This window comes from Phoca vitulina, unplaced genomic scaffold, assembly GCF_004348235.1.
Source record: "Phoca vitulina isolate PV1807 unplaced genomic scaffold, GSC_HSeal_1.0 scaffold9, whole genome shotgun sequence".
In the NCBI taxonomy this organism is placed as follows: domain Eukaryota; kingdom Metazoa; phylum Chordata; class Mammalia; order Carnivora; family Phocidae; genus Phoca; species Phoca vitulina.
In genome coordinates, this window is record NW_022589712.1 from 44,583,696 (window position 1) to 44,609,354 (window position 25,659).

A 25,659-nucleotide genomic window follows, 5' to 3' on the forward strand; every position below is an offset into this window, starting at 1 on the left:
GGAATAGAATGAGATAATGCCTGTAGACTATGGCTTTCAAAGCTTCTGGATGTCTTCTTTGGGTCGGGGACTCTGATTTTGTTTTTTAAGTTTGCCATGTAGAAATGTACTTGACTCTTTACTGCCACCTAACATATCCATGTTAGAGTCCTTGTAGTTTATTCTTATTGACACAGCACTACAAACTTTGGAGATAAAATATTTAGAAGAGCTAACAGTAACAGAGCACTTTTTGTGTGCTGGACACAGGGCTAAGCACTTTCCTTGGATTATATTTAATACTTAAAACAACCCCCTGGAGTGGGGAACCAGCTTATTCCACTTTACAGATAGGAAGGTAAGTTTTAGATAAATTAAGTAACTTTTCCAGGATAGGAAAACAGTAATTGGTTAGGTTGGGATTTGAACCTAGGTCATATGACTCCAGTTCTCAAGTTATTGAACAAGAGGCTTTATTGGTTAATCTGGATGTTTATCTAGCCCATTAATTTTCATTTTTAGGGACAATTCCTTCAAATGAAAGCTTGGACAAAAACCCAGTATGTAAACCAGATTAAACTCAGGCATGCTTTATTTTGAAATCAGTGGGGGTGGGGGGCAAATGGGAGGTATAGTTTAGAGTCAGATTTAATTATGTCTTCTTCTCCACCAATTCTTCCTTGTTATGAGTTGAATTATGTCCTTCCCTCCCTTCCCTCAACCCACTGGAAAAGGCATCTTGAAGACTTAACTGCCAGTATCTCAGAATGTGACTGAATTTGAAGTAGGTTAATTGCAAATGTAATTAAAATAGGGTCATATTGGAGGAATCCTAATCCAAATATGACCAGTAGGGAGAATGAATTGGCATCATTGGGAGCTCAATGGTGCTCTACTATGGAGGACAGGGCAGATGGTAGGTGGTGCCGGGCTCACTAGTAACAATAGAGATGATAGGATCCCCAAATAGTAGAGACCAGGAGGCAGTATTTAACTGTCAGAATGAAGTCATGTATAATGAGCAGCAAAGTCAGAGTGGCAATTAGAGGGATCTGAACCACAAAGAGCTATGGAGATGGTTGATAGAATATGGCATCCTGGGAAGAAAGATAGATGGGCAGCTAACAGAGGTATTGTTCAATCTATATAACCAAAAGAAATCAAGGATGGATGATTAGGAGGCTGAGGGCAGCAGCTCCAATAAAAGACTAACAAGCTGTTGCTCTGAATCCGAGCCAGTTTTCAGATCCAGAACACACTGATTAAGAGGCCAGATCCCAAGGAGGAAAGACCCTGCAATATCATAATTATATACAGTAATGAATCTCCCAGTCTTCCCCAAAAGGACTTAGGGTCATTTACTTAGAAACCATATATTGGGAAGAAGAATATGCAAACATTTCAGGGACTGTTGGACTCAGTATTCAAGTTGACATTGATATTTAGGTAACTGAAGTGTCTCCATGACTCTCTAAATTAGAGTGGGGGCATATGTGGGTCCTCATTCATAGTGGTTATTTTCCCAATGTCCAAGTACATAATTCGAATGGACATAGCTGGCAGTGGGCTTAGCTCCTACATTGCTTCCTTGCCCTGTAGTGTTTGTCACATTTTTCTAGTTTGAAGTTACTCTTTTCCCCCTCTTTCCATACAGTGCTCTTTGGAAGAAAGTCACTATGTGGAACTTGCACTTAAGGAGTAGGGAGTTATGTACCCTTTCCTTGAGAGTAGAACATCTACTTAAGTTATTTGGAATTCTTTTGCATTGCATAGGAGATCTGTTTCTTCTTTCCCAATTATTAACTTATTCAATCATTTATATAAGTATGGGCTCATGGATAGCTTAATATAGATACAGATGTTTACATATAGAAATATTAATAGATATGTGTGAGGGGAAGGTTGTTTGGCTTTTTATTGTTGAGTGTTAAGAATTTTGGATACAAGTCCTATATCAGAGCTATATTTTACACATATTTTGTCTCATTCTGTGGCTTGTCTTTTAATTCTCTTAACAGTGTTTTGGGGGGGGGTTGTTTGTTTGTTTTTTAATTTTATTTTATTATGTTATGTTGGTCACCATACAATACATCATTAGTTTTTGATGTAGTGATCCACGATTCATTGTTTTCGTATAACACCCAGGGCTCCATGTGGTACTTAATACCCATCATTGGGGCTAACCCATCGCCCCACACCCCCTCCCCTCTAAAACCCTCAGTTTGTTTCTCTGAGTCCATAGTCTCTCATTGTTCATCTCTCCCGCCAATTCCCCCCCTTCATTTTTCCCTTCCTTCTCCTAATGTCCTCCATGCTAGAAGTTTTAATTTTAATAAAGTCTAATTTACCAATTTTTTTCTTTTATGGATCACACTTTTTGTACTGTATCTAAAAACTCCTCATCAAAACCACGGTCACATAGATTTTCTCCTATGTTTTCATCTAGAAGTTTATAGTATTGTGTTTTATATTTTGGTCTATGATCCACTTCAAGTTAATTTTATTTTTTAAAGATTTTTTTATTTATTTGACAGAGAGAGACACAGTGATAGAGGGAATACAAGCAGGGGGAGTGGGAGAGGGAGAAGCAGGCTCCCCACAGAGCAGGGAGCCTGATGCAGGGCTTGATCCCAGAACCCTGGGATCATGACCTGAGCTGAAGGCAGATGCTTAACGACTGAGCCACCCAGGCATCCCACTTCAAGTTAATTTTTGTGAAAGGTGTAAGATCTGTGCTTAGATTTATTTTTTAGCATATGGTTGTCCAATTGTTTCAGCACCATGTGTTGAAAAGATTGTTCTTTTTTTATTCTTTGAGTTACCTTTGCTCTTTTCTCAAAAATCAGTTGCTTATATTTATATAGGTCTATTTCTAGGCACTATTCTGTTCTATTAATTTATATGTCTGTTTTTTCACCAATAGTTGATTACTGTAACTTTATAGCAAATCTTGACATTGGTAGTGTTCTTCAATTTGCTCTTCTTCAGTAGTGTGTTGGCAATTTTGTCTATCTTTTGTCTTTCCACGTAAACTTTACAATTAGTTTGTCAATATCCACAAAATAGCTCACTGAGATTTTGATTTTTGATTGGTATTACATTGGATTTATAGATTAAGTTGGGAAGAACTGACATCTTAATAATAGTGAATATTGCATGAATACAGACTATCTATTTATTTAGATCTTTCATTTCTTTCAGCAGAGTTTTATATTTTTCCACATAGATACTATACATATTTTATTAGATTTATATGTATTTCTCTTATTTTTATTTATTTATTTATTGCTATGAACAGTACTGTGAAATGATATGTGTTTTTAATTTCAATCGTTCATTGCTGATATATGGGGCAGTAATTGACTTTTTTATATTGACCTTGTATCATGTGACCTTTCTATACTTCCTTATTAGTTCCAGGAGTTTTTTGTTTTGTTTTGTTTTGTTTTGTTTTGTTTTAGTTCCAGGAGTTTTTTGTTCTTGTTGTTGTTGATACTTCGGGATTTTCTAAATGTACAATCAGGTCACTGGCAAACAAAAGAGTTTTATTTCTTCCTTCTTAATTTTTCTTATCTATTGCACTAGCTAGGACTTCCAGTGTGATGCTGAATATGAATGGTGAAAGAGAACATCCTTGCCTTGTTCCAAATCTTAGGGGGAAAGCAGCCAGTTTCTCGCCATTGAGTATGCTATTAGCTACAGGTGTTGTAGATGCAGTTTATTAAGTTATGGAAGTTCCCCTTTATTTCTAGTTTGCTGAGAGCTTTTTATAACGAATGGTGTTGGATTTTGTCAAATGCTTTTCTGTATCAATTCATAGGATCACATGATTTTTTCTCTTTCTTCTTTGTGTCTTTCAAGGAATTTCATCTAAGTTATCACATTTGTTGCTACAGAGTTTGTTATTGGTTGAATTGTGTTCCCCAAAAGGATATTTTGAAGTCCTATCTGCCAGTACCCGTAATCAAGTTTAGTCTTTAAGATGTGATCAAGTTTAAATGAGGTCATTAGGGTGGGTCCTAATCCACTATGACTATAAGCACTGGAAAAAGCCACTTGAAGACAGACATACAAGGAGAAAAAAGATGGAGTAAGCTATATTAATATCAGACAAAGCAGACTTTAGAACAAGAAATAATAATTAATCAGGGCCAATTCTCCAGAAGACATCAAAATCTTTAACATGTATTCACTTAACAATAGGATATTAAATATGTGAAGCAAAAAATGATAGAACTGTAAGTAGAAATGGACAAATGTCCTCTTATAGTTGGAGACTTCAGTTCTTCTCTATCAGTAATTAAAAGATCAAGCAGGCAGAAGTCAGTAAGGACAGAGTTGACATGAACACCACCACTAACCAACTTTATCTAATGACATCTGTAGACTGCTCCATCCAACAACAACAGAATATACATCTTCTCAATCTCACATGGAATATCCACCGGATAGACCACCTTCTAGGTCACAAAACACATCTTAATAAATTCAAGAGAATATATCATACCAATTATGTTCTCAGACCATAATGGAATTTAATTAGATAGCAATAACAGAAAGATAACTGGAAAACCCTCAAATTCTTGGAGCTTAAATAACATACTCCTAATAACCATAGGTAAAAGAAGATGTCTCAAGAAATTAAAAAAATATTTTGAGATAAATGAAAATGAAAACATAGCTTGTTAAAATGCATAGGACGCAGCACAAGGTGATTTTTATCTTGGCTCTTTCCTATGAGAACCTGGTGGAATTCCTGGAGGTAATGCCCATGAAAGTATGGGACCCCTAAGACTTCCATCCCCAGGAGTTTCTCACTGTCGCATTGGTCCATACTCAGCCTCCAAGAATACATCAAACTACCACTTACGTGTTCCTGCCAATTTTGGCTCCATCAGCTTTCTTTTTAAAACAATTTTTTAGGGCAATTTTAGGTTTAAAATGAAATTGAGAGGAATGTACAGAGTTTTCCCACATACCGCCTGCCCTCACACATGCATAACCTCCCCCATTATCAACATAATTCACCAAAATGGTACTTTTTTTTTTTTTTAACTGAGGATGAACATACACTGACACATCATAGTTACCTGAAGTCCATAGTTTACCTTAGGGTTCACTCTTGGTCGTGTACATTCCATTCATTCTATTCTGTTTTATTCTATTCTGGATTTGGACAAATATATAATTACATATATCCATTATTGTGATATCATACAGAGTATTTCCATTGCCTTCTGTGCTCTGCCTATTCATTTCTCCTCCAAATCTCCTATCCCCTGTAAATCATTGATCTTTTTATTGTCTCCATAATTTTCCCTTTTCCAGAATATCATATAGTTGGAATCATACAGCAAGTAGACTTTTCAGATTGGCTTCTTCCACCTAATAATATGCATTTAAATTTCCTCCATGTCTTTTCATGGCTTGATAGCTCATTTTTTTAGTGCTGAAAAATATTCCATTGTCTGGATGTACACAGGTTATTTATCCATTTATTTACTAAAGGTTATCTTGGCAGCTTCCAGCTTTTGGCAATTATAGATAAAGCTGCTATAAACATCTATAAACAAGTATTAGTGTGGAGGTAAGTTTTCAACTCCTTTGGGTAAATACCAAGGAGTGCAATTGCTGGATCATATAATAAGAGCATGATTAGTTTGTAAGAAATTGCCAAACTGTCTTTCAAAGTGGCTGTACCATTTTGCATTCCCACCAGCAATGAGTGAGAGTTCCTGTTGTTCACCAGCATTTGGCATTGTCAGTGTTCTGGATTTTGGCCATTATAAAGGTATGTACTGGGATCTCACTATTTTGTTTTGCATTGCTCTGATGACATATGATGTAGAACATCTTTTCATGTGTTTATTTGTCATCTGTATATCTTCTTTGGTAAAGTATCTGCTAAGGTCTTTGCCCATTGATAAATTGGGTTATTTGTAGTTTTAAGAATTCCTTCGTCAGATGTATCTTTTGCAAATATTTTCTCTCAATGTGTGGCTTGTCTTCTAACTCTCTTGACCTAGTCTTTCACAGAACAGAAGTTTTAAATTTTAATGAAGTCTAAATTATTATTTCTTTCTTGAATTGTATCTTCTGTATTGTATTTAAAAACACCCTCTATCAACTTCTGCTCCAAGTAAGCTGACCTTGGCTGTGATTTTCTGTATTTGCCTGTCTCTCCAAATTTTGAGGTGATGCTTTGTCTTGTGACCTCAAGTTTCTGTTAGTTCCAAGAAACATAACTGATTTTCAGTTTTTTCAGGGTTTTTTTGTTATAATGATGGAAATACCAACTCTCAGGCTCTTTTTACATCAGAGCTAAATTAAAATTAATATTTGAATAAACAATTTATTCACATAGCTCAAAATTTAAAAGTTAGAGAACATCTAGGGACAAAGCATCTAGCTTTGTCCTTGGTTACCAATTACCCCTCTCCAAGGTCTACCAGTTTTATCTGTTGTTGTGTATCCTTTCAGACACATTCTAAACATATACACAAATATCTGGGTTTTTTTTTTATTCCACATACTTGTTTGTATCTTGCTTTTTTCAACTAATACATGTTGGAGACAATTTCATGTCAAACATTCTTTAAAAGATTGTGTGGTATTTTATCATATTCCCCTACTGAATGATATTCAGATTGTGTCCAATGTTGGTCATTCCCCCAAAAGCTTCAGTGATTAGTTCTATATATCTTTGTATGAAGCATGAGACTATCTGAAGTATACATTCTCAGAAGTGGACTTGCAGGGTAAATGTTACCTGCAATTTTGATAGATGCTACCAAATTACCCTCCATAGAAATTGCACCAATTTATATTACCATCAGAAATATACAAGAATTCTTTTTATTTTCCCCATATCCTTGCCAACAGTAGGTGAAAATGGCATCTTGTGGTTGTCATTTGCATTTTTCTTCTAAATGAGATTGAGTATCCTTTCATATGTTAATAAGTCACCTTTTACTCCTGTCTTTTGCTCATTTTTCTATTGGTTGTGTGTTTTCTTAACTATATAAAGGAACTATTTAAATATGAAAAAATTAGCCTGTTGCCTATGGTACATTTTATAAATAGAGTCTCTAGTTTATTTTTTGTCTTTGGACATTATTTATTATATCTTCCTCAGGCAGCAATTACATTTTTTTCAATAGTTTATTGTATCTGTTCTTTTGTGGCTGTGAAGACTTTTGTTATTTAGAAATGTTTTCCCCACTTTGGGATATAGCACTCTTTCATGATTGTTTCAAGTACCTTTATATTTTCCTTTTTTGTTTTAATTTTTAATCCATCTCAAATGTATGTTAGTATATAGTATAAGGAGTGAAGAAGGGATTCTACTTTATTTCCTCCATATGGTATTAATTGTCTAAACATAGCTTATTAATAATTCATTTTAAAAACTATTTGCAAAGCCATCTTTATCATATATTACATTCTCATGAGTATTTAGGTTTTTTAATAGACACATTCTTTCAAATTGGCAGCTCCATTTATCCATGTGCTAGTATGTCACTGTTTCATTTACTCTTTTTTTTTTTTACTGTTTCATTTATTCTTGCTTTATAACATGGTTTAATATTTTCTAGTATTAAAAAATAATTTTTTCTTCAGAATTTCCCTGCCTATTCTTGCAAGTTTATTTTTCCATATAGATTTTAAAATTTTCTCTTCTAGTTATTAAAAAAAAGCCTTTTAAATATTTTAATGGGTTTATTTAATATTTATGAATTAATTTTGGGAAAATTGACATTTTTATAATATTGCATCTTTCTCTCAATACATAGCACATACTTCCACCTAGTCAAGTCTCCTTTTGTGTTCCTCAGTATAATTTTAAAGTTTCCTTCATATATATCTTCTGTTTCTTGTTAATTTTAGCATTGTTGTGATCATTTTTTTATTGATGTGCAATAAACAACCCAAATTTAGTGACTCAAAACAATAACAACCCTCAAATATGAGGGTTCACTGAGATCAACTAGATAGTTTTTGCTCATGGTCTCTCATGTGGTTTCAGTCAGATGGTAATTATAATTGCAGGAGTCATCTCCAGCTGCTTGGTCTGATGCATATTCTAGGAAAACAGAGAAGTCACAGGTCATTATCCACCCTGTTAATTAAGACACAAGCCTTTGGGTATGCATTTCATGACCTATCTATCAGCTCTGCTAGATATGGGAGTTGAGTTATATATATAAGCTTCCCTTTGAGACTATGGATGAGACAGGTACCATGAAATATGTTTACTGTAGTATTACAAGTGATGTTTGTGCAGTAAAATGGTCTAGGAGAAAAGGAATAGTAATGGAAATAACTGTGGAGTCTGCAGAAAAGTATATTTAAATATTCATGTGGCCAACATATATTAAGTGACTATTATCTTCCAGATCTGTTCCAGTGTAATATTGTATTTTATAACAAATACATATTTGGTTTTCTTCCCCATTTCTAACAGGCACAGAGCTCCTAAAACCTTTAGAATTTCCTAAATGATGAGAGCCATAATGGAGTTTTTGTTATGTTAATGAGGAGACTAAGAAAGCACCTAAGGATGGGGGCTGGCTGCCTGTGGAGCCAACCATGTGGTAACAGGGCAGGAACCTTCAGTCCCACTTCCCTACCTCCTTGTATGGTAGAGGAGCTGGAGATTGAGTTCAATCACCAATGGCCAATGATTTAATCAATCAAGCCTATGTAACAAAACCTCCGTAAAAATTTACAGAGGTTTTGAGTTGATAAACACATGGAGACTGTGGAGATTTGGGGAGAATAGTGTGCCTGGAGAGGGCATGGAATGTCCCTGCCCTCTCCCAAACCTTTTCCCCATGTATCTCTCCATCTGGCTGTTGACTTACATCCTCTTATAGCCTTTGTAATAAACCAGCTATCTAGTGAACAAACTGGTTTCCTGTTTGCTGGAGCTGTTATGGCAAATTAATCAAATGCAAAGAGGGGTTCATGGGAACCTCTGGTTTATAACCAATTGTTCAGAAGTCTAGGTAACAACTTGGACTTGAGATTGGCATCTGAAGTGGAGGGCAGTCTTGTAGGACTAAGCCTTTAACCTGTGCAATCTAATGCTGTCTCTGGGTAGATAGTATCAGAATTGAGTTTAATTGCTTGGTGGTGTAGGGAAAAACCAAATACACGTTGGACTTAATGATAAAAATCTTATCCAGGTACTGGGTCCTCAGCTGATGAAGAGGTGAGGGGAGACAGATCAAGTCATTACTCTCATGGAGGTACAAATAACTAAGTAAACATACAATATGTCAGAATGGATGAATTCATTTAGGGAGTCAGAGCAGATAGAAAAACATATAAGCACTGAAACATAGGCATTCCAACATTTGGAATTCTGGGAGAGGAGAAGGAATTGGAAGAGAACACTAAGAAGGGGCAAACTGTGAAGATGATGGAGACTTAACAGGAAATGGCATCCTGGAAACCAAGTAAAGAAGTGTTTTAAAAATTCTGGATGAATCAACTGTGCCACATGATTCAGATCATTGGGTCCAAACTGACCATTGGATCTAGCAAAAGAAGGTTATCAGTGACTTTGACAAGAGCTGTTTTGGTGGAGCACTGGATTTGAGAGAAAAAAGGAAAGGAAATGGAGAGAAAGTAGAGACAACTCTGTAAATTTAGCTATAAAAAAGGTAACAGAAATGGAGATATTACTGGAAGCAAGTGTGAGGTGAAGCCAAATGTTTTAAAAGATGTGTATTATTTAGCATAGCTATATAGAGGTGGAATTCAACTGCTGGAATGATTTCCTTAAATAGATATGAGAGGTAGACTTTGGAGAAGAGGAAGGGTTTGTCTTAGAAAGGATTATGGACGATTCACCCATAGTAAGAGCTGAAAAGGCAAAATATAAGGGCATGTATGCAAATAGGTAGGTCTAATGTTGTGGTAGGATCTTTACAATTTCTCATCTGACATCTCTTTTCTTATGAAATGGAACTAAGTTAATCAGTTAAATGTGAAGAAAAAACAGACAGAGGAGGCCAAGAGGGAATGAACAAGGGAAATGAGTGGGTCTGAGGAGAAGCCTAATGACCTACTTGAGATAAGTGGTCATGAACTTAAAGGGAGACATTTATTTTTAAGGACAACATGATAAAGCAGCAACCAGAACTACTTTCTATTATTAGGACTAATAATTCATGTCAAACTAATTCACATCAAAGATAGATTAAAACAGTAATTAAAGTAGTTTGAGGAAGAGAAGACAAGACAGATGAATCAAAACATGTATACTATGTTGTTGTCATGTGCTTGGCGTTGTGGCTAAAAGTTTCTCTCTTAACTTATAGAAATGCCTGGGCTAATTGAGAAGACAGATAAAAACAAAGGAGAGATTAAAAACTTACTTACCAACACCACTAAAACAATAAGTCAAAGGCAGTATGTGCTAATTTGCTCAATGTGTCGTCTAGGGAGTGAGGATTATGGGTTCTGAGAAAAGCCAGTTTGCTGTAAACTAACTCCTCTTTCTATGGAAACTGAATAGGCCAGATGAAGTAAACCACACAAGGAGGCAGAATAGAGCAGAATGAAAGCTATGGATTTTGAGGCAACTGTTTGAATTCAAATTCTGGGTTTGATATAGGAAAGACATTATTAGGGTTCAAAGCCAACAGCCAAGAAAGAATTCTTGAGACGTCTTTGGTGCAAAAAGGTGATTTTATTAAAGCACGGGGACAGGACCCATGGGCAGAAAGTGCTGCACCAGGGTCATGAGGAATGGTCATAAGTCTCTAAGGGTCATAAGTCTCTAAGGAATTTTGGAAGCAAGGTTTCCAGGACCTTGAGAGGGCTAGCTATGGTTGGGAAAAGGTCATTTATTACCGTCTAATAAAACCTTAGTCATGAGACCCTTCAGATGTATATCAGTGGGCTATATGCTTGGGGGATAATTGCCAAAATGTATCTTGGGGGTTTTAGAGATAAAAGAAGTTTCCAAAGGAATTTTTATATGCTAAAGTAGACTTACAGAATTGGGGGGGTGGGGGTCAGACTACAATTGCCTTTTGCCCTTAGCAAATTATTAACATCAAGGGAGTTGAGTCCCTAGAGGAAGGTCACTGTCTGTTTCAAGGACTTGTCAGTGGGCTCTAGGTAGTAAGGAAATTTAATAATTTTTCTTCTGCCTTTGTTTCCCACATCAGGTTCACCACTTACTAGCATTGAGAAACCAAGTAAAGAAGTGTTTTAAAAATTCTGGATGAATTTTCTGCACCTCAGCTTCCTCATTTGTTAAAAAAAATAGTAATTCGTATGTCATTATAATAATTTATGACTTACAGTGTTTGTATTTTAAGGTAGAGCTGGCTTCTTAGTAATTTGCGGGCAAAACCAACTCTTCTCTGGTTAGTAAGAAAAAAATTTATCAGAAGTTTATGGGAAGGCTCATGTAAGTCACAAAACAGAAAGAGTAGGTGCAAGTTGAGCAGAAACCAGGAGGTGCTCCAGCAGCTGGTCAGTAGAACCATATGGTCTGTGCTTGTTCTATAGATACAGGACAGCAGCTGGAAACAGCTGTCACTGCCAAACCCTGTGCTCCTGATGCATGGTCAGTCAAATTCACTGACAATTCAGTCCTACAGTAGTAATGTCTGATTGGTCAAGTCTTGGTCTTGAGCCCACTCCTTGGTGGTCAGAGAACTAAGAGAGGAAATTTACCTTTGGTCTTTTGATTTTCACCAAGAATCATACAGTAAAAAATTTCTCCAAATAAGAAATGGTTCAAATGTGTGGCAGGTGAAGGAAAGAAAGAAAGAAGAAAGAAAGAAAGAAAGAAAGAAAGAAAGAAGAAAGAAAGAAAGGGAAGAAAGAAAAGGGAGGGAGGGAGGAAAGGAAGAAAGAAAGAAAGAAAGAAGGAAAGAAAGAAGGAAGAGGAAGGAAGGAAGGAAAGAAAGAGAAAGAAAGAAGAAAGAGAAAGAAAGAAGAAAGAGAAAGAAAGAAAGACCTTAAAAATCACTACCATGACCTCCTGCCTATATTTTACTTCCATAAGGGAAAGGCTCCCACATACTACAATGCCATACACTCCTTCTTCCCCAAAGTAAAATAACTCAAAGGCTCATGCTTCACAGCACCCATCTCCAAGTTGAGAATCTTGTGGTAATGTCCACTTCTCTTGAATTCTGTCCCATCCTGTCTTAATGTTCTGCAACTCATGAAATGAAGTGTAAAGTCAATAACCCACAACACACTCCAAAGACAAGAAGGGAGAAAAAAAAAGGAAAGAAAAGAAACATTCATTAAACTATATAAATAAAAATATGTAAATACATAGTAAGGAAGGATATAAATACAAGCTATAGTTCTGATAAGAACATAACTTTAAAATTACTCATCTAGTTACCATTCAGATTCTTCTTTCCTTCATCTTACAATTCAGCTAGTTGGGTTTCCTTACCTGCCATAATGATGACCAATCATCATACCTAAAGAATTTGAGCCCTTGATGATTCTATCTACATGGAGTTGCAGTCTACCATTACTAGATTCCATTCATCTCTCTGCTGCCAGCAAGGGAAAGTAAATCTATTTCTTGATAATCAGAATCAATCACTCTTGTCTTCACTATAACCCCTTTAATGCCTTTTTGCCCAGTGGCATGAGGAGACAAAAAAAACCCAAAAACACCAAAACCAAAAACAAAACAAAACAAAAACCTAGCTGGAAGCCTCACATTCTAGTTCAGTAGAATTACTTTGGGGGTCTCTTAATGGAAACATTTATTTCTTTAAATTATCAAAGGCTATAGACGTGAAGATAAGGTAACAAAAACTTTGTTCAGTTGATCATTAGGTCTAATCTTAGGAGTTGTTATTCCTACATTCACCTTTGGTTCCTGAATGACATACTCTGACAATGGGAGAAACAGAATCATATATTTTCCTGTAGCATAAATCAGTTGAAGAGAGTGCTTTTTCCTGAGAATATCCTGCATTTTACAGGATACTCTACAACCTCACAAGGTATTATCTCTCAGGTAAAATAACTGAAGCTCCAGTAGGTCATTCTTCCATTTTCTTAGGGCAGCTGCTTCTGGATGACACAGTGCATAATAAGAATAGTGAATCCCTGGGATGCCTGGGTGGCTCAGTTGGTTAAGCAGCTGCCTTCAGCTCAGGTCATGATCCCAGGGTCCTGGGATGGAGCCCTGCATCGGGTTCCTTGCTCAGCGGGGAGTCCGCTTCTCCCTCTGCCTGCCACTCCCCTTGTTTGTACATGGGCGCTCTCTCTCTCTCTTTGACAAATAAATAAAATAAAATCTTAAAAAAAAAAAAGAATAGTGAATCCCACGGACATCAGGCCATTTCTATATTTCTTTCATAATAAAATGAAAGCAATATTGGGTGAGATGCCCTGGTAATATATAGGCATTCTGGAAGTGCACTGATGGTGGTGCAAACAGAAAATGGTGAGTAGGGAATGTAAATCCAAATCCTGAGTGTGTGTTTATTCCAGCGAAAACAAATTGCTGCCCTCAGCAACAGTCAGGTGGGGATAAAAAAATTGGACAGCAGCAGTGGTTATAGCCAGTAAAATACATTCAGCCTCCTACCAGGGAGCGGAATGGTCTTATCTAGTCTGACGTCACAATGGGGATACCTGCTGCTGGACTTTGGGTGATCACTGGACCAATACCCAGATTATCCTTGGGAAGGGGGAGTCTATATTATTGGTCTCATGGACACTATGTATATGGCTCTATTGAGCAAGCACCAAAATGGCAGGGGTAGATATTGATATATAGAGCAAGTCATCCTATCCAACATCACATTAAGAGACTTCAATAGGGAAAGATTTTAATGAGCATTTATATAGTACATACATATATTCACATCCTGGAGCTATTCCAAAAGATCTGTCCATATACATTTTACCTAAACCTCCATGTTACCTTTCATTTAGATCCATGACCATCTGGCCAATCTACCAGTCTGGGTCCATCACTTGATTTAGATTCTTACTTCTGGGCACCTTTCCTACCTGTAAATACAGACAAAGAAAAATACAGACAAATAGATACCTATTTTGTTATGCATATTTACCTGGTGTGCCACAATGAATTATTCTGGCCCAGTAATGAGCCAAAGGGTATTTCTCAAATGATAGATTGTTTCTTATAGAAAGGATATAGCTTTACTCTAAAATTCTAGATCATATCACTACCCCTATATAGCATATCTTATTTTGACTTCACTCAGGCAAAATTAGATCTACTTGGTTATAAAGTTGCTTGCATTGTCTCTGGCCAAGTCAGAGACCCTTCTTTTGTTCTGGGACCCCACAAAGTTGACAGTTTTCTAGTCATCCATTAAATGTACCAGACAACAATGCCCATATCAGTATATGATGACTCCAAAATCCAATAAATTCCATCATCTGTTGTGATTATTTACCAGCTGTAGAGGCAGTTAGGTACAGAAAAGTGTTCTTTGTTTTGCAGGTAACATCCCAACATGTCTCCACTGGATCCTGGAAACTTCACTGAAGTGGACCCTTGTGGTCTTAGGAGATTTATATTCTGCTCTCTATGACAAAGCTTTCAAACAATCTCTGTAATGGAAGAGTATTTTTAATTTTTACTTCCTATCTGTCATGGACTGGTGTACCTTGTTTAACTCAACTACATGACACCACTCACCTCAAGCTTGGATGCTGCAACATTGTCAAGTTGCTATAAAAGTTTCTAAACTCTTCTCTCATTCTGGACCAGTAACAGAAAACTTGCAAATTGGGTCACTTTGAGTATCACTGCTCCAACACTAAGGTGAATTACCAAAGCATATTAGATACTTCCCTTTTCTATTCTTCACATCCTATCGGGATAATAGGATCACGTCAGTAACCAGTGTTATATCTTGAAGGATGCTGATATTGTTAAGGTATCAGGTGACTAAACTGTATCAGAAATGTGGACAATTAATGTTCTGACTCAAGATAGGGAAGTTTTGCCAGTGCCTTGACCATGTGAAAGAGACAGTGTTTGGTGTAGTCCGAATATTAAAATAGGGAAAATCCTTTCCCAGAGCAACAGGGATATGTTAGATGATAGATTCTGGATTGACTCACTCCAGGAAGGGAAGTCACACTTTGAACTTCAAATTAATCACTTAATAAGTTGCTGTGTAAGTGTAAAATAAACCACAGCAATTAAAGGTTCTATCTTCTACACTTGGTAAACTATAGAACAACATAGGGATGTGGTTTATAATCTCTGAACTTTAAAAATCTTTAAATCTGAAATTACCCCAGGGCCGGACTGTGCTATTGCTTTTGAATTGCAATTTCGGTGGGACTCAGGAGCTTCAGAGGCTTCCTTTTTGCCTTTTCTACCATAATAGTTGGGACACCAATATGAGGATTCTAGCAAGTTGATGAGCATTTCTATTCCAACCACATGCTCCGATCAGTTTTCTACTGGGTCTACAATGAAGTGTATGCAAATTAAAATTCTATTTATTTCTTAACTCTTATTAACCTCACTCTGACTTCAGTGACATTCAGCGACTCATGTTAGTCTCTTTTCATCAGACTAGGAAGATTTTATTTGGTTTTATTTGCTAGTATAAGTATGACTTTTCTGAGATGATCAATTCACCAGTAATAAAGATCTCTCTGGGCCCGCCAATTTTAATAGCCGTACTAGCTTTGCTATCTACTACAGTACCAAAAACTAAGTTAGCCTCGGCAGGATGAATGACACTATTTTGCCTCTGCCATTCTATGCCTTTCCAATCTCCATGGTAATCAACAAGCTCATTTCAACTGCATTGTCTCTTACCAGCATTCCTCATGCAGATGTGTTTAAGGCCCTAGAGAAGAACATGTATACATTCTGGTCCTTCTCAAGGAACATAGAGGATGGGCAAATAAGTCATACATTATAAATCCATGCCAACATTCACCTCTTTCAAACATATTACATTTCCCCCCACATTTTAGAAAAATCTCTGACATCTCACATTCATTTAGAATAAGCCACAGTTAAGACCAGGTTATCATAAACCATTCAAGTAAACTATTAGAATTATATCCAGAGGCTAATTTGGTGTATGAGCCTTCTCCTCAAGTCTTTTATTTAGTAACAGGCCCTCCACGGCATTCATGGATGTAACTCAACTGAAGGCTGAAAATAGGTGGAAAAGTAAAATATACATGAAAATTCCTTGAGGCAAAGAAATTACGATGTTTTCACCTAATGTCATAATTGATATCAAAGTTCAATTTAGGAAACAGAAACTACTCTATATTTTAAGCAGAAACAAAACCATACAGGACTGGAACTCAGGTCTTTGGTTTTAGGTACATAGTAGAAAGAGCCTCTCTGTGATCCAGAGATCAGGAAATGGCTCTTACACCTGCGCTCTGCTGTGGCTGCTATCCCAGCTGCCCTCCACCCAAAGCTGGTGGCAGATGATGGAATCCAATGTCCAGCTGCTGCAAGGAGTCATATCCATTGGAGCTAACTCATGTGCCTACCCCATCTTCTATAACTTCTGTGCATCTGATTAGTAGAACCAGGGATTTGGTGAGATGGCTTTTAGTTTTCTAATGTGAAATATCTCTCTATCCCCTCCTTGTGTTCTAGGACTCTGACCTGCATTAATAATCTTTCTTGTCCAATGACTTACAAATAGGTTTGAATAAAAAGGGGTGCCAGGAGTAGATAGGAGTGAGGGAGGGTAGTGAGATCGGAGTGCTCTTTTACTGTGAGGTTGTTGTAAATTGACTGCATCATTTTTACCAAAGGCTGCGGTTCCTGTCTGGTGGTTCTCTCCAAATAACTTTTTCTGTCTCTGGATTCTGGTAACTTCTCCATCTCCTTATACCTTCAGGCTTTTGAGTGATAACAGCACCCAGTTTTGTGGTACTGTTTCCTTTCACCCTGCCCACACGTCTGTCAATAATCACTTTACTAAACGTTCCTCAAATTACTCAATTTGAATGCACCATTCATTTCTTGCCTGGCTCCTGATTGGTTTATTCTCCAAATTCAAGTATAGTAAAACAGCATGTGAAAGAACCAATGTAAGTATTTTTCACACTTGACCCATAAGGTCAAACTTGGAGTTTTGTCTTTGCTGGAACAAAATTTACAAAATCATTTAGCCATACAGCTGGAAAAGACAGAATTTTTAGCATGGACATGGAAAGTCGTGTGGTCTTATCCTATGCCTTGAATTGAAAATGGGTTAGTTCTCTTTCTTAAGCTGTCCAGAGTTATTAGAAATAGGTCTGCCTACCTGCAGATCTTGAATTCCTCATGCCCTTTATACTGACATGTGGCAGCTTCAGGAGAAGCCCCAAGGCATTGTCCTCAGTGGGCAGGCTCTTCCTGAGATATAGTGGGCCACAGTGCATGGCAGATATGGTTGTGGTTGGAAAATTACTCTAGATCTAAAATTTATACTAGGGGTTAAACTTTTTCTAAGACTGAAACTTAAAAAAGATAAGGCAAAATTACAACCATATAAATAGACCTACAGGTATGGAGACAGTCTCAGAATATGAACAGTATTTATTTGCCAGAGAAAATTGTGCAATTTCTGTGGAATCTACTAGGAAATTCTTTTCCTTTCTGGCTGAGATTTCTTCCTGGAACTTATAAATAAAACACAACACAAAACAAAACAAAAGAGCAGGGATTTTTTTTTTTAATAGGTAATTAATTCATTAAGCTAGTAGTTATAATTTTTCTACTTTATGTATAATAGGTATAAGATGGGACATAAACAGAAATATATTTTCCAGAAAAATATGCAAATATCAAGAATATAAGGCAATCAATGCTAAGAGTGATATGAGTAACTCAGATAATAACTACTTGAAGAAGTTCTTGTAAATTATACCTTATTGGTTTGTTTTACGTCATATGCCTATAGTGCCTCATTGGAATGCATTGACAATGTTTTTAAATCACCGCAAAGCTAAAATAGGAAAATAATGATGATAAACAATATGCCTACCTTAAAAAATAAGAAAACTTAAGCAATTTTTGATAAGGCCTTGCTAAAATGCAAGACAACATTTGCCCAATATGAGCTAAAGGTCAATGTTTTTTCTCTTTGGTAAATGTTGCTTTGGGAGGAAAATCAAGGAGCACTATCCACTGCACTTGCTTTGAACAAAATTTCCATTAGTAGAACTATAACAGTACTTAAGTGGTTTCCTTCCCCTTGCGTATTACCACTAGGTTTAACAGCGTTAGACATTTTAGAACATGAAAACAACTTTTAAAAGCAAAGCCTGCCTTGAACTTTGTATTTCATCAAATGGAAACTCTACGTGCATTTCTAAACCCCCTTGGCTTCCACTTCTTAAAGGACAAAGAAGATGAAGATGCTGGTCTGCTTACTAGGTGTTTTTGTTGTTTATTTTTTATTTTTATTTTATTTTATTTTTTTTGACCCAGTAAGTTGTGCAGTTCTCATGGCAAGCTTCTGGATCTTAGCTAACCAGTTCTAAAAGAAGTCATCACTGAATTCTGGATTTGCCTTCATACCCTCACACTTATGTCCTACTCTTTGCTTATCTCAACCCCAAAACTAACCTCTTCTGAGATCACTGGGGATGCTCTTCTGATGAAATATGGAGAGGTTTCTCACCACTCCTTCTAACCTGGGCTCATCTTCTCTCTTCTGGTTCTTCCTCTGTTGGTATTTAAGTATGCCCAATTCTCTCCCAAGTTAAAAAACAAACAAACAAAAAAAGAAAGAAAGAAAGAAACAAACAAAACAAAACAAAACAAAACAAAACAAAAAACTCTCCCTCAACCCTGTATATACCTCTAGCTACTCCTCCTGAGGAATGTTGTACAGTGTCTTCCTCAACACCTCAAATCTCACTTAAGCTTCCACCCCTTGTAACTGCCTTCATTCTCCCCTAAATTTAAAAACACCAAGGTCAATGATGACTTTCTTACTGCCAAGTGAAATGAGCCTTTTACAATCCTTATTTAGTCTGACTGATTAGGAGTGTTTGAAACACTGACCACCATTCTAAGATTATTAGATTAATATTTTTATCTTAGTTTGAAATATATCACATTAAAAGTTGTGGTGTTTGGGTTTCTTGTTTGTTTGTTTGTTTGGGGGGTTTTCTGGGTTTTGTTTTTTGTTTGTTTTTTTTTTTGGTAAAGATCCAGAATGCCTGGTTTCAAACTCTACTCCTCCACTGAGTAGCTATGTCATCCCAGGAAAGTTACAAAATTCTTTAGCCCTTCAATTTCCTCTACCATGGGGAATATGTTAGGTTTATGGTGATGATTAAGACAGTTAAATCAAGCCTGGAACAGTACTCACCAGGTTTGTTGTAAACACTCAATAAATGTTAGCTATTGTTATGTTTGATCATTTGATTTCGTCATTAAAACTTGTTCCCTCAGCAGTCTTCCTGAAATCCTGGCCAGCGAGATTGGATGACACTTGTAATTTGAAAGACAGATTTGGTGGCATAGACCACAGTTTACTACTTAAAGGAGGCCCAAACAAGAAGAGGAGGTGAAGGAATCCCAGTTCTATCAAAGAAGACTGACATGGAGTTGAAGGTAGGAGAATAAAATAATTAAGGGTGTGTTTAGATTTCTGAGAGAAGGAGTGTTAGATAAGTTAGAAGGAACATTATTTTGGTGGAGTATCGACTTCACTTTCTGGCCACTCCACATTCTTGAGTGGTGTGGCAAGATTCTATGACTTCTGCAGCTTCAGTCCATCCCCTGCCTGAGGACTGAGAAAGAGTTAAGATGGGAACAATTGGGCTGGTCATGATGGGAATTAATGAGCCCCTCACAGAGGCTGGAGTGTACAACCCAGCCTCAGATATCTGAGGAGGACCTACAACAGCCTCAGGAATTTGCAGTGTCACTGAGAGCACTAAGGAGGGCTGTCAATCCAGATGTGTTACCAGGTTGATCATGCTAGGAGAGACCAGATATTGAGGTATATTAGCTGCTGACTCTAGCTTTGGAGCCAGTGCAGTACCAGCAACGGAGGAGCAGGAGGGCAGGGTGGACACATTGCTTAGATCCAAAGACTTTTTCGTTCTGAGCTCATAAGGTCCCTTGAGACCTGATGATTATCTCTCCTACTTACTTCCTAAATTTCTCTTCTTTAGGTCTGGAATAGGAACCTTGCCTGAATTCCTATAAAAATAACTATCTCTCTTCAGGCTTCAACCTTTTCTGCTTGCAACCTTTTATAACACTAGCCAAACTGAGCTTTCCTTCTTTTCAGACGATCTTTTAAAACCACAGATCTGATTATGTGACTTTCCCACTAAATACACTTCAGAAGCACCCTTCATTTTCCTCAGAAAGCCAGATCCCTTGATATGGTTTGCAGGATCCATTAGAACTTGCGGGCTCCTCTAAACTCACTCCCTTGCCTCTCCTCCACTTTTCTCTGCACTCTCATTCTTTTTAGCCTTTAAAATTATACTGGAGGACATAGCTTAGGTGAAGGCAAATGGTTTTCTAACTCTCCCTTGAAATAAATGCATCCTTCAAAATATCATTTGTTCCCCCACATGTGGCCAAAAGCAGAGGATGACAGTGGGCAGCTGAATCCCCAAGGACAGATAAGGAGGAGGAGCCAACGTGTACTTTTCCAGGTTCTTCTCAACAATGCACCAATCAAGAAAGTCACTGTACTCCCCTGGGAAAAGATAGGGAGGGGAAGGGACCAGTGACCAGGAGTATTATACTAGTACTGGAACCATAAAGCCATGGGCTAAGACAGCCTTATCCCCCAACCTCCTAGAAAGAGGGAGGACTCACCCTGTTCAATGTCCTATTTCTACCATCTAGCATAGTGACTGGCATGAGTTGACACTTAGAGTAAATGTTCATTGAATGAACATCTTCAATAGTTTTGATATACAGCTACCTTTATAGAAGATCTAGGCCAAATGACCTCTTGAGATTTTCCTTCAGTGTCATGAGCTAACGGGTTAAATTCTGAGTGGTTGCACTTTTTTCAGAATGAGTTACTATATGGAGATCACAACATAGTGCTCTACAGTTTAATCTAGTCAGATTGCTTGTTTGTCTTGTCCAGTGATTTAAAAGATTTCAAATTAAGATATCAAGAAATTTCACATAAACCTGTGGATCTTTACTGTGTCTTGAAAATTTAGAAGATATGGTAAAATGGGCTTATATTCCCAAATACCATATACAGGGTGTTTAAGATTTGAACAGCAGTTGCCTCTTTACATGGGGTATGTACTTTCATGCCTGCCTTCGTGTCTAACCCCCACCTCCTGCCCCACTTCCTGCCCCCACCTTACTGTCCTATATCTAGCCTCATTCTATCTGATTATGTTTCCTGCCTGGCCCTATAAACATTGAAATTTGTGACTCTTGTACAAGGTGTCAAAAAATTGCAAATTTAGGTTTTCCCTGCCATAGTCAAAGCACATCTTTTCTCTAAAATATGTAGTACATGTTTTATCCCCACTTTTGCAAACTCAATGGCTATAATCAACAGGCTTCATTGCTCTGGAATAGGGCTTCATAATGAATTAAAGTTTGATTTGATTTGAAAACAAATCTTCCTTTATTAGAATCTCTTCATTTCTCTTCATTTATAAGAATCTTTAAGGAAACTCATCTATTGCCTAAAGCAAGGTGTATTTGATAATGGAAAAATCACTTGATTTCCAGAACTCAGACCTCTTGCTGTTTAGAGCTTGTCCATGGGTGTGAGTTAAGACCTTCCTTTGCCTAACAATTTGTCTGAAAGGTGGTATTGCTATCCTTATAAAATGAGGGCAGTGATTCATATTGGCTGGGGTAAATGGTATGTTTGCAAAACACTTTGAGTTTTCTTATCAAAGGGGCTATACAAATTTTCTGAAAGGAGTAAGGAGATAATTGTGATCCTATGATCATAGAAATTCACATCACATGTGAGGAGGCAAGATGAGTATTTATAACAAAAGCATTCACAAGGACTCGTGTAATTCAGAACCAAGGTAAAAGGGTCTCATGTCAGAAACGGCGCTATTAGAAAACAGATCATGATAGAGATTGTTTAATTAATTCTTTACGGTGAGGAGAAATGCCATAGACACTTCATTATTTTGATACTGAAACCACAATTGGGAGCTTTCAAAATGTGTATGTGAAACCACAAATAGATTGCCTCAGTTCTTTGTGAAGGGAGCTTCTATTTCTCTATTCTAAAGCACTATCTGCTAGGGATGTCCTTGTAGTTCTTTCTTAATACATTTTCACACTTTGTTCCTGTGTTTGGGGGTCTGTGTTTGTGTGAATTATTAATTGTAGTTTTCATAATTGAAGAAGTCATATCCTCAGAATAGGATGGGGAAATAGGATGAAAATAACCAATAACTTATCAAAATTATTTCATTCAAACCAAAGTGGTGCTCGTTGCTGGGAGAAAAGATTCTTAAAATAAACTGCTATTTTATAGAAGAAAAAACAAGCTCAAGTCCAAGGCTTTGATAATTTTTATAGTTTCTACTTATTTATTACTTTAGATATTTTATGTGATCCATGCTTGAGATGGTGATTTTTCTATAAATCTTTCCATTAAAAAGATGAATACGTAGAACCAAGAAGGTGATTTTAAAACTGTAAATGTATTTTCTTAGCTCTCTTTTTTTAAACTTATGTTTAAATTATTCACTAGTCTGGGGTGCCAGGTAGATCACTCAGTTAGGCTACCGACTCTTGATTTCAACTCAGGTCACGATTTCAGGGTCATGAGATCAACCCCCCTCTTTGGGCTCTGCACTGGGTATGGAGGCTGATTAAGATTCTCTCTCCCTCTGCCCCTCCCCCCTGCACACTTCCTCTAAATAAGTAAATAAATAAATAGTCTGATCATTTCCATGAAATAGTTCTTCGGATGTATTTTTGGTCCTATAATTTAGGAAGGCAGCTAAAGATACCAAGTATTCTTTCTTTTGTATTTGCCTTTTTTTCTCCTCTTTCCTTAGATCCAATTTGGCTCTTAAGAGAGTCTTTACTAGTTGCATGACTGGTAGAAATACACTGTATAAAACATTGCCTTAAGAGAGATGTGGACAAGCATTAATAAGTGATAGTAAGAAGAAAGTAATAAAAATTTTTGGTACACATTATCACCCCTTCAATCATGAGATATATTTTAATCTTACATTCTGTGTTCAGTGTCTGAAACTGGGCAGAAAGTATTAAAAATAGCAGAAAAGTCCTGGCAAGAGCCAAATTAAAGAGTGAATAGTTAATGAGTGACTTTTGTGAAGTTATTCATATCCTGTAAGTATAGCTCAACATAGCATAATATACAAATAACTTTGTTTGAAAATATACTAAAATAACTAAAGGAAATATATATCATTTCAAGTGCCATATTCTATGTGTTATGTTGACTTGAACTAGATGTCCTACAAATTCACTCTACCATTGTTGATAAAATTAAATGAATTAATAATACACAACATTATTAGAAAAGCTTGAAGATTGTTTAAGTCTTGAATTATTAACCAGGGGGTTCTGACTTATGTTCCTTTCAGGGGGTTCTGACTTATGTTCCTTTCACGGGGTTCTGACTTATGTTCCTCCCCCCACCACATACCCATATATTCCATATATGCCATAGTTTGGGGTATTTCATTGAATCTAATTTAGCAAAACACCCAATTCATCCTTGTAGAAACTAATAGTAACTCAATTAAAGTCCATTAAAATTGAACACCTCCTGTGTACAGCCATTTTCCCTATCTTAGGATACGAGATAAACAAGACAAAATACCACCCTCAAGGTGACCCAGGATGTGGGACAAAGCAAGCTAGAGCATAAAGAGGAACGATAAGTGCTATGGTCATAGCCAAACTGTCTTCAAGAGACAATGAAGTCTTCCATGGAAGAAACTCCTGAATGACTCACAAAGGTTATGAGGAGGTTAAGGAAAAGGCAGAGAGAATAGCAGTGACAATGGTCAGAAATGGGAGAGAACTTGCCAATTGTTAATTCTGGGAAATAAAACTGCTTCAGAGGGTATTGGGAGTGAGAAGGCTGGATTCTGGCCAGGTCATGGAAACCTTTCCCTCTTGTATCCTCTGAATCGGGGAACAGGGCAAATCTCACACATCTTCCAAGCCTGAAATCCTGGGGTTATTTTGGCTCCCCACTTGCTAGCACTTCCCACACCTAATGGATTAAAACATGTTGTCAGTTCTACCTCCTTGAGTATCTGCACAGATCTGATTCCTTTTCTCTCACATATTTCTGTTGCTTTAGGAAAAAAAAAGTTAATTGTTGTTGGTTTTCTTTTCCTTTTTTTTTTTTGGAGGTAGTTTTCTCTAATTACTTTTTAAGATTGTCTCCTATTCTTTGATTTTTCAGAGATTCTATTATAAAATGCCTAGATGTGACTTTCTTTGTAATTTCCTGCTGGAGGTTTATAAATTTTCTTGAATTTGTGACTCATTGTCTTCAATTTTAGAAATTCTTGGTCATAATCTCTTCAAATATTGCTTGTGTGTTATTCTCTAGCTCCTCCTCTTCTGGGACTCCAATTACATGTATGTTTTTCCTTTTTACTGTGACCCACATGTCTCTTATGATCTTTTCTGTATCTTTTTTTTTAATTCTTTATTTAAATTCAATTTAGTTAATATATACTGTATTATTAATTTCAGGGGTAGAATTTAGTGATTCATCAGTTGCATATAACACCCAGTGCTCATTACATCATGTGCCCTCTTTAATCTCCATCACCCATTTACCCCATCTCCCCACCCACCACCCCTCCAGCAACCCTCAGTTTGTTCCCTAGTTAAGAGTCTCTTATGGTTTGTCTCCCTCTCTGTTTTTATCTTATTGTCTTGTTCGTTCCCTTCCCCTACATTCATCTATTTTGTTTCTTAAATTCCACATATGAGTGAAATCATATGGTATTTTTATTCTCTGATCTTTTCTGTACTTTACATCCTTTTTCTTTTTCGTTATTTAGTCTGGGTATTCCTACTGAACTTTTTTGAAGACCATGAATATTCTTCAGCTGTGACCAATCTATTGTTTTACCCACTTTTTGCTTTTTAATCCAGTTTTGGTTTTATTTAGTTCAAAATTTCCATTTGATGTTTTCTTGCAGACATCAGTTCTTTGATGAAATTATTCTTCTCTCTGTTTGCTTGAGCATAGTAATCATAGATATAAAAATTTCTGGGATGCTTGGCTGCTCAGTCAGAGGAGTGTGTGACTCTTGATCTTGGGGTCATGAGTTTGAGCCCCATGTTGGGTGTAGAGATTACCTAAATAAATAAAACTTTAAAAAGTTTAAAAAAACAAAAAGTTCTAATACTGTTTCTTTTGTCTTTTTCCACCCTCTCTTGTTCATGTGTCTTGGTTTTCCTGATAATTTTTTATTAAACCCTTAGACATTGTGTATGAAAAATTCTAGAATCTCTAAATGTTAATATTTTTCTCTTTAAGAGATTTGTTCAATTTCTAGAAGGAAGTTAGTGTAGGTATATATTATCTTAATTTAATCAAGGGTTGAGACAAGTCAAGACTGGCTTCCAATCTTGGTAAGACCTTGTCTATATTTCTGATTTGCTGTTAGAGAGTAGTCCTTTGGGGATCCCAACTGAAAGGTTTGGATGTTTACCCAGGCTCTCCTTTTTTTTTTTTT